We start from the raw sequence: 10,422 nt of genomic DNA, 5'->3' as shown, positions 1-10,422 counted from the left end.
TGAAATTTATTCTTGAGAAACCACTGTGAACATTTCACACACGACTTGAAACCCCTGATAAAACACGTAGTGGCAAAACCACGATTAGGCACTACCAACGTGTATAGGACTCGCTCTAGGACAAAACCCTATCCTCCCCCAGTTGCGTGGCCTGGGATGCCTCGGATCGGAGCCCAAGAGCCCACCGCCAGACATGGTGGAGGCGCCAGCGTCACCTAGCAGCCGGTGCCCACGCCCAACATGCAGGGCTGGGTGCAGCTGGGGGCAACTGGGGGCAGCCGGCGTTCCCTGCGCCCGGAGTTGCTGGGAGGGTCCCCGGCTCCCCTAGCGCTCGCGCCCCTAGCACCCCCAGCACGCCCGGCGCCCGCCCCCACAGCCCCCGGGGCCCTGTCGCCTCCGAGTAGCCTGACAGGTGCCCCAGCTGTCGCTTGGAGCACGTGATCACCAGCCGACGACTCGGCGAGCGCCGCCCCGCGCCTGCGGCAGCCGACGCTCCGGAAGACACGGCGCGGGCGCTTCTGCGCCGTCGCCCCCGATTGGCCGCGTCCGGGTCACGTGGCCGCGCCCCCCCTCTGGAGGGTGGAGGTCCCGGGTCCGAGCGCCGCCTCGGCAGTGGCTGGTGCGAGGGTGGCGTTGTCCCCCTCCTCCGAGAAATGCACCTGCAGTCCCCCGGGTGTTCGCAGCCTGCGCCGCTGGCGCCGGTTCGAGCCGAGCGTTCTTCCCTCGAAACGGCGGCCAACCGCGGTCAGAACGACCCGTTCGAGGTCAGAGTGTCCGTCTCCCGAGCGTCGGTCTGACCCAGAGGAGGTGCTTGGGCCACTGGGCTTCGAGCCCATCCTCACCGGGCTCACTCCGCCCGCCGTCCCCGCTCGGGGAGGGGCCCAGGGGGCGAGGGGAGGTGGTGCCGACCGACCGCAGCCCCGAGCGCGGCAATTAGCCCTTCTCCCTCGGGGGGGGGGGGGGGTGCCGGGAGCCGAGGCCACACCCTGCACCTCCAAGTGCGGCCCGGACCGCGGGCGCTTAGCCCCTCCTCCTCCGGGGTGCCCCGCCCGTCGAGGCCTCGCCCCGCACCTCCGACTGCAGTCGCCCGCCCCAGACGCCGCCCTCAGAAGATCCGCAGGGCCCCCTCCCCCACACCCCCTCCGCGCTCCGCTGCGGGGAGTCCACCTGCTGCCCGCCGCAGCCTCCCGGGTGGGAAGCACACCCCTCGGGGACCTGGGGTGGGAGGAGGAGGCCGGGAGTGCCCTTCCTTCCCTCTTCACCACACCCTGCTGCTGCTTCCGAATGAGCCTATAAACGAACGGGCGGGTTCCAGGGCCGGCACCATCGGGAGAGCACAGGATGAGCCCGATGCGTCCTGTGTCGCCAGAAGGGAAGGAGGCGCTCACCGACCGATATGGGGTGTGCAAGGGCTCAGGAGCCAGCCCGGAGGAGCTCCCGGCCCCCCAGGCTGGAGCAATAATGAGCGCAGAGGTAGTGCTGTTGGACGATAACTGTTTTCGTAGCTGAACGCCCACGAGTCCATAGCGCTATAAAGAAACAGCAGCCAAGTCGGTGAGGGAGAAGGGACGGCCCTTTCCTGTAGAAATATCACAAGAGATGTAGTAGGGGTGAGGGAAGCCGGGGAGCGACTCGAGGCAGACGCCACCATGGTGCCTCCGCCGTGGCGGTCACCGCGAGATCGGACGGTGCTAAGATCAGCGAGCGGAAGCTGAACTGCTTCCCATCTCTCCCCCAAGACGTTTGCCGATTAACGGGAACAAATAGTGACTTCACAGTGGAGAAACTCGGTCGACGCCCCGCAGCCAGGTGATGAAGCCACGGCATAGTCCCCGATGTAGCGACGCGTTGAGAAAGGCCCGACATCACTTCTGTGGTTTTCTCGCCAGGATCCTGGGAGCAGGCCAGAGAAATACAGCAGGACATTGTTCAGCGGAACAGAGTGCTCTCCCAAAGGGCCACGCTCCCGGCAGATGAGGCAGTCCTCAGGAGTGTGTGAGGAGCATGACAGCCAAACGCGACGTGGGGCTCTGGACTGGCCCAGACCGGGAAGAGTGCGTTAGTGGAAAACATGAAATCTGAATCAAGTCCAGAGTCAGTTGACGGCGGCGTGCGCCACGGACTGAATATTCACGTTTTCCCCAAACTTGGCCTTTGAAACCTAATCCCCAGTGTGATGGTGTCTGGAGGCGGGACCTGCGGGAGGTGCTGAGGTCCTAAGAAATGGAGCCCTCCTGAATGTGACCCGCGCCCTCATAGAAGAGCCTAGAGAACCAGCGTGTCCCTTCTGCCACGCGAGGACGCCGAGAGAAGACAGCTGTCTGTGAACCAAGAGGCGGGCTTCCGCCAGGCACCAACCTGCCGAAGCCTTGGCTTTGGACTCCAGCCTCCAGGACCGTGGGAAGCACACGCTTGTCGTTCTGGCTCCCCGGCCTGTGTTATTTTGTTCCGGCGGCCCCACCAGACCGAGACAGTATTGCACCAGAATTAGCTACCTGGCTTTGATATTTATGCCATAGATCTGTAAGGCGTTAACGGCGGGAAAAGCTGGGCAAAGCATTTGCGAATTGTCTGCGCTTTGTTTTGCTTTCTTTTGTTTGCCAGATTCAGGTGGGCCAGGGTGAATTCATCCTTCTCCTGGGCTGGGGGAGCAAGGGGAGTCCACGTCCGGGCTGCCCTCGTGTCCCGGAATGGGGCGAGCTGATGGGAAGCTCGGGTGGATGCCCCTCATGGGCTCTCGGGTGCCCAACCTGCCTTTCCCGGCTTGGCGAGTACGGATGTGTCCGGCAGGGACAGGCTCGGCAGACTGGAGAGCGGCGAGGAGCCCGGGTTGGGGGGCTTACGGATGAGCAGGAGGAAGGTGGCAGGAGGCGAGCTTGGACGGATGGCCAGCGTGTCATGGGGGCCACATCAGGTGAGGTTAGAGAAGGAATCCTCACCCACCCCTTCGTATCTCCCACCTCCATTTAGTACGGTTTGAGTATCCTTTTGGGTTTTTCTCAATTACCTGTGTAGCATTATGTCCTATTTCCTACTTAAAGCTCTGTATCTGGTCCAGCAGCTTGGATGGTTTCTGCGTCCTCTCCCACCCCAGAAGAGAGGGATCCCACCCTCCCCTCGGCCTCCCATGCCTCCACCGCCTCCTGGCTCACGTCACCTATGCATTTGCCTGGACATTGTCCAGGTTGCTGCTTATCATTAGACGAGATTGTGTTGCTTGTAGGCTGATGCCAAAGTCTAGAAGTCAATCAGCAATATTTTCCCTTTATGGCTGCTATATGAGTTTTATTTCTTGAACAACCTTTTGAACGAGCATTTTCTCTCTTAATGCCCGATGGCCTTAAGGAAAATGATTACATTCCATGAATAGCCCAAGATGTTGCCATAGTTTTCTTTGGGCCATATTTGCACAGCTCATGGTTACAGCTTTTCATTTTATTTATTGAGTTTCTGATTGCCTTTATTTTTTCTCATTTTCTAAAGAGCGTGCCTTCATCGTATCGTCACGTTGACACAGCCTCTCATGGTAGATCTTGCCCCAGATGCCCGCCTTTTCCCCTGGAGTGGTCAGTCCCAGAGCTCTCCAGCCTCTTTGCTGTCCAGGCCTGCTGCCCGGCCATCACTGTGGACATCACCCCACGAGCCTCCGGACTGGCCCGCTGCTCAGCTGGTCCCATGCTTCCCCTGTTCTCGGTGTCCTTGGTTCTCTGACATACGTTACAAGCAGGTCCTCAGAAAGGGGAGTCTTTGCGCTCTAAGAAGGCCTTTAATTTGCCGTCCTAGCGGACGTAGACTTGTAGATCCCAAGTCTCCCCTCAGATTGTGAAGGCGCAGCTCTGTTAGTGTCTTGCTGTTGACAGTTTGATGACGCTTCCTTTGTAAGAGTCATGAGTTCAATTTCTGGATGCTTTTAACATCCTTCTTTATCCCTAATGTTCTGTCTCAGTCGGTTGGGCATCCGACTTGGGCTCAGGTCATGATCTCACGGTTCGTGGGTTCAAGCCCGGCGTCGGGCTCTGTGCTGACAGCTCAGGACCTGGAGCCCGCTTCCGATTCTGTGTCTCCCTCTCTCTGCCCCTCCCCTGCCTGCGCTCTCTCAAAAATAAACATTACAAAATATTTCCTGGCATAGTTTTTCCAAGGGTGTGTGTCCATGCAAACAAATAGGCCCAGGGTCCATTTGTTGTACAGAACCCATCGGCCTCACGTGGGTCAGTCCACCCCCCCACTGCCTCCCAGAACCCAGAGATACATCGTGTCCAGCAGAAGCATCATGTAACACGTATGCATCGAAATTTTTCTAATGGCTGCGATAGGGGAAAAAAAGAAATGGAGGAAATTCATTTGGATAACATACTTTATTTCACCCAGACCCTGTATATAAAAAAAATTATTTCACTGGTCAACCTAAAATAGAATGAGTTATTTTACATTCTTTTCTTCATACTAAGTCTTTTCAAATCTGACGTGTGTTTACACACACAGCACATCTCTCTGACGACCGATAGGACTTTCAACTGTCGTGGTTCACCCGGAACCACCGGGGTTCTGGCTCTGAGCGTCCTACACCCCAGGAAGGCCAGCCGGGGGTGCAAAGAGGGCCAGAGTTCCTCAAAGGGTCTGGAAGGTTGGGGGGAAGTACAAAAGCTTGAGCACGTGGTGGGCGTGAGCAGCTCGTCTTTGACTTTGGCCGTGGGTTGCCGCAGGGGTGTCTTAAGGTGGTATTAGGTTGTCCTCCCATAATGGGTTTTTCCTCCCGTTTTCGCTACAACACAGCTTGCCTGCGAAATGGAAAAATAATAAAAGCTGAAAAGCGGCCGCCACCTGCAGCGGGTGTGGCCCCACTGCGGCCTGAGCGACGCCCTCGCGCCCCATCAGAGGCAAGCCTCGCTTCTCTCCCGCCTGGCTCCCGGGTCGCCGTGTGCAGGCCGCCCTCTCTCCTCTGGACCGGTTCAAGTCCCCAAGCAGGTGGTGTTACAATCTGTGGGGGAATTTCATCCACAGGCAGAATCTGGGGAAGGCTGCTTTCCAGATGGTTCGTGATGGTTCATATGCAGTCTACCCCCTTCACCGTTTTTTTTTTTTTTTAATTTTTTTTTTAACGTTTATTTATTTTTGAGACAGAGAGAGACAGAGCATGAACGGGGGAGGGTCAGAGAGAGGGAGACACAGAATCGGAAACAGGCTCCAGGCTCTGAGCCGTCAGCACAGAGCCCGACGCGGGGCTCGAACTCACGGACCGCGAGATCGTGACCTGGCTGAAGTCGGACGCTTAACCGACTGCGCCACCCAGGCGCCCCTATGAACTGGTTAATTTTACATTATGTGAATTTCACCTCAATTAAAAGAAAAGTTAAAAGGGGGGAGTTGCTCAAGGCCAGGATGCGGACTCGGGCTTTTCCTCTGAGTGACCTGAGAGCCACGGGTGGTTGTGAAGGGAGAGGTCATGGGACCAAGAAGGCTCTGACGGCTAAGCCGGAGCAGGGACACCGGCTGGGAGGCTCCTGTGGTAATCTGAGCAAAGAGCGGTAGTGGCTTGGGTCAGGGTCATGGCCGCAGAGAGGGGACGCGGTCCGACTCTGCATCTGTCCGCAAGGTAGAGGGGAACCCGAGAAGAGGTGGATTGTAGGTGATCGGACGTCTGCAGCCAGAGGTCAGGGATGGTTCCCATCTGGAGACACGAATCTTGGCACCCTCGGCCGACGACGTGTTGAAAGGAATGCGCGTTGGACAGAAATACGCCGTCCAGGGATGGGCATCGAGGGGTTGGAGGGATGAGGAGGCTCGAAGAAGCCGAGGAGGAGCCGGCGAGCCAGGGGACGCGTGGAGCGGGGTTGGGGCGGAGCACGATCTAGATGAGGCCGCCGCCGCCAAGCACTGGCTTCCGTGAGGCAGAGGTCGGCGGTGGCCTCAGCAGAGGCAAGGAGGGCTCCAGAGACAGCACGAGGAGGCTGGGGGAGCGGATCGTTCCCCCAAGGAGAGGAACGAGGAGGCAGGCAGAGGAGGGCCTGGGAGGGTTTTTGAGTTTTGTGGTTCGGTTTCTCGGATGCGAGCGATTTTGCTTAGCAAAGGATGGGGGAGGGGTACAAGATGTCCCTCAGCAGGTTTATGAAACACACGCGGTGGGGTGATCAGTGTGCCCACCAGAACCCCGAACGTGACTTCATTTGGAATAAGGGTCTTTTCGGATCTAATTTCAGTAAGAGTCTCGTGATGGGGTCACCCTGGGTTAGGGCAGGCCCTAAGCCCACTGACGGGTGACCTTACAGGAGGAGAAAGGCAGGAAAGGACACCCACACGGGGAAAGAGCCGGAAGCAGGAGGCCACAGCAAGGACGGCAGGAGCCTCCGGAAGCTGGAGGGACCCTCCCCACTTACGCACAGCAGCCTGGAAGAGCCTCCCTCACGAGGCTCCTTGCAGCCCTTGGCTGGTGCTGTTAGGGACGCAGGGTGAATAAAACAGAGAGAACCCCTTGTCGACAGTGAGCGCATCCCTACGCGGATCTTGGAATTCTGCAATTTGGGAAAGCTGGCCCGGAGCGGAACGGCCACAGCTGTCTGTCTCGTTCCTTCTAGGCGTCCCTACGTTGTTCGCGTGTGAAACCACACCAGGGCCTGGGAGCCACCGTTGCCGGCCGCAGGGCACAGTCACAGACAGCAGAGGCCAGCAGGTCCTTTGTGGATGACACCCCCCGGCCCAAGGAGGACCCAGAAGCAGCAGGGGCAGGAACCAGCGCAAGAGGGGAAATTGTTCCCCCTCGCCGGGCGGGCGCTGCCCCTGGTAACTTTCCTAACCCGGCACCCGGCCAGCCCCGCCCCCTGATCTCATGTTGGCCCTCGGAGCCGGGCTTGGGTTTCTGACCCCGGCTTTCCTCCTCCTCTCTCGGGAGTCAGGTTCTGTTTACAAGGCTTTCCTCCTCCTCTCCCTGGAGTCAGGTTCTGTTTACAACTGAGAGCAACCGTGCCAAACTGGAGGCAGGAGCTCCCGGAGGAGAGAGAACTGTTCCCTCCGCGGTCGTTGCCCTCCGTCTGCTTCCCTGGCCTCGAGCTGAGACCGTGAGCAGCCGTGTCACCGCCCTGTTTCCACTCCGGCCGGGCTGTGGCCAGCAGCAGCGGGGAGGCGGGCATCGCAGGCACCGGCGGTTTGGGAGTGTGGTGGATGGGCTGGCAGCCCACCAGGCTGTTTGCTTCCAGGCAGAGAAGCAGACCCTGGCTGCCCTTTGTGGGGAGGCCCCCCAGACCCTCCCGCCTGCCTCTCCTGGTCCCTCCCTTACGCGGAGGCCTCCAGCACCCCCGGGGGCAAGGTCCTCTCCGGTGTGGAGACCAGGCCGTGGGCTCTGGGTGCAGAGGCCACTTGAGTCATGCTCCCGAAAGCCCTTGTCTTCACGCACATGATACGTGACAACCAGGAGTGTCCCTTGGCCTGGTGAGCCGGGGTGTAAGGTGACGCCTCGGGCCTGCAGAACGATGGGGTTTCGGAGGTGAGCGACCCACCTGCCCGCAAGCCCACGACGTGGGTCCTGAGGCCGTCCCCAGACTCCAGCCTGTCTGCTCCAGAGCTGACCCTAGGTTCCATCCCATGTACTTCCTGCTGTCACTGCTGGGTAGCAGTGGACATGCCTTACCGGCCACCTCCAGAGGGCCGGCCACTGCAAACACTTTACCTCCATTCTCGCACAGACCCTGCAGGCACACATTGTGAATCCTGTTGATAGGGGAGGCCCCTGGGGCTCAGAGAGGCCGAGGACTTTGGCCCGGGCCACACAGCTCCAGCTGGCCGACTCAGGGTGGGTGTGAGGCCGGAGCCACCGGTCCCCCCAACCCACACTCCCCCCGCTTCGCCCTTGGGGGAGAATAACAACCTACAATCTTCCACTCTTCGCACCTCTCACGACTTTATTCCGCACCTGTGGGTTAAGGCAAAATGGGTTTTTGAGTGGCGTGAAATTATTTTGAAAAAATCATGTTTAGTTCCAAAAAATGGGAAAGTATCAGAGAAAGTTTGGTTCTGTTGCTTCTCTACCTTGACTGAAATCTGGCGGGTTTTTCTTCATTAACTCTTTGGAATTTATGTGATTGTAAATAAATAAATTATACTTGTACTCACTCATAGGATCCACAAACATACTGAACTCATTTGTTTCTATGATACATGTAGATATTTACATGATGTATAAATGTACTGTTTGTAAACATAGTCTGTATTTAGTCATGTTTTAATAACTTCTCTAAATGCAATATAATAACTTTTTTTTAAAGTAGGTTTCACACCCAGTGCAGGGTCCAACATGGGGCTTGAACCCAGGGGCTCTGAGATCAAGCCCTGCGTGAGCTTGAGACCAAGAGTCAGACGCTGAACCAGCTGAGTCACCCAGACGCCCCTTGAAATAATGACTCTTTTTTAAAAAATGTTTATTTTTGAGAGAGAGAGAGAGAGAGAGAGAGAGAGACAGAATGTGAGCAGGGGAGGGGCAGAGAGAGAGGGAAACACGGAATCAGAAGCAGGCTCCAGGCTCTGAGCTGTCAGCACAGAGCCCGTTGCGGGGCTGGAACTCATGAACCGTGAGATCATGACCTGAGCTGAAGTCGGATGCTTAACTGACTGAGCCCCCCAGGCACCCTGAAATAATAATTCTTTTTTTTTTTTAATGTTTTTTTTTTTCAACGTTTATTTATTTTCGGGACAGAGAGAGACAGAGCATGAACGGGGGAGGGGCAGAGAGAGAGGGAGACACAGAATCGGAAACAGGCTCCAGGCTCCGAGCCATCAGCCCGGAGCCTGACGCGGGGCTCGAACTCACGGACCGCGAGATCGTGACCCGGCTGAAGTCGGACGCTTAGCCGACTGCGCCACCCAGGCGCCCCAATAATTCTTAATAGAACACATAACCACATTAAGTCGAACATTTATAATGAAGATAGCTGTGTCTAAAATCGGTAACGTGTCGTCTCTGCACTGACAGGCCCCACTTGTGGGTAACACGCTAGCTAAGCTTCTGCGCAAGACACACCCTGGGAGGGGACTGAACACCCACCACTACGAGAGCATCAGGTCAGATTTGTTCTGTCCTCAGCGTGGAAGGCGACACATCCGGCATCAGGGACGGAGTCGAGCCCTCGAAGTCAAGGGGTTCCACCTCAAATCCTAACGTGGGGGGCTCGCTGAGCAGAGCGGGGCACGCACCGGTGCTCCAGATGCGCTGATACGCAGGGCTGTGCGTCCTTACAGGTACCTGCTCGTGTGCGGGAGGAACAGCCACTGTGATCGGTCCGCCAGCCTCCTAGCTGAGGGAAGGCATCGAGGGCTGAGAGGGGGACGGGGGAGCATTAGCCGTGAATCATCTATCTATCATCCATCCATCCGTCCGTCCGTCCGTCCGTCTTCTCCTTACCTAGTTATTTGTCTACCATCAATCTGTGTAACGTCCCCCACCTCCCCATCAAGGGTGGAAGGAGGCGGTAATTAAACCCTCCTCCATGGCCATCATCGTTGAACCCTTCTCATTTGACCCATTTATTCTCCGTATCCTTCCCTACTCCACTGCCACCCCCGTCCCCATAGGCATCTGTACCGTACGCTTGGTGTCTTTCTTGTTGCCAGTGTCCTCACTAGACATACAGCACCGTTTGGGTGTGTTTTCGCTTACCTAAATGGTGTCCCGCTGCGGGAAGGAGTCAGTATGTGTTAGTCTGGGCTCTCCAGAGAAACGGAACCAGTGGGGGGAATGTCATGCACGCGAGGTACGCACCCACAGGACATCTGGATGTACGTACCACATATAACAAGTTTATGTGTCTATATATGTGTGTGTGTGTGTGTGTGTATAAATATATGAAATTGTCACATGATTATGGAGGCTCAGACATCCGGTGGCTGGAGACCCAGGGGGGCCGATGCCGTGAGCTCCAGTCTGAGTCTGATCCAAAGGCCGGAGAAGACCGATGTCCCAGCTCAAGGACAGGCAGGCAGACAGAGACAATCCTTTCTCCCTCTGCCTTGTGCTCTATCCCGGCCACAGTGGATTGGACGAGGCCCACCCACACTGGAGGGGGCCATCTGCCCTACCAGTCTGCTGAATCAAACGTTTATCTCATCTGGAAACACTCTCACAGACATGCCCAGAATAATCTGTGAGCAAATATCTGGGCCCCCGGTGGCCAGTCCAGCTGACACATAAAATTAACCAGCACACCATCTTCCCAGTTCGCCTGGGCCGATCCAGGTTGTTGCCCCACTGGGCCAGGGCCCCCCTGTCTGCCAGGGTGTCGGGGTCTGCACGACCAGAGGTGTCCTCACTGCCCCGCTCGACACGGTCAGTGCCCATCTACCCACTGCTGAGTACAGCTTTTCGTTCCTCCCTAGGGTGTCAGGATGGGTGTCCCGGAAGGGAGGGCCTGCTCAGGTCCCCTTCCCACGGGTCTG

This window comes from Lynx canadensis, chromosome E3 (genome assembly GCF_007474595.2).
Source record: "Lynx canadensis isolate LIC74 chromosome E3, mLynCan4.pri.v2, whole genome shotgun sequence".
NCBI classification, from domain to species: Eukaryota; Metazoa; Chordata; class Mammalia; order Carnivora; family Felidae; genus Lynx; species Lynx canadensis.
Note: the sequence above shows the minus strand (reverse complement) of the source record.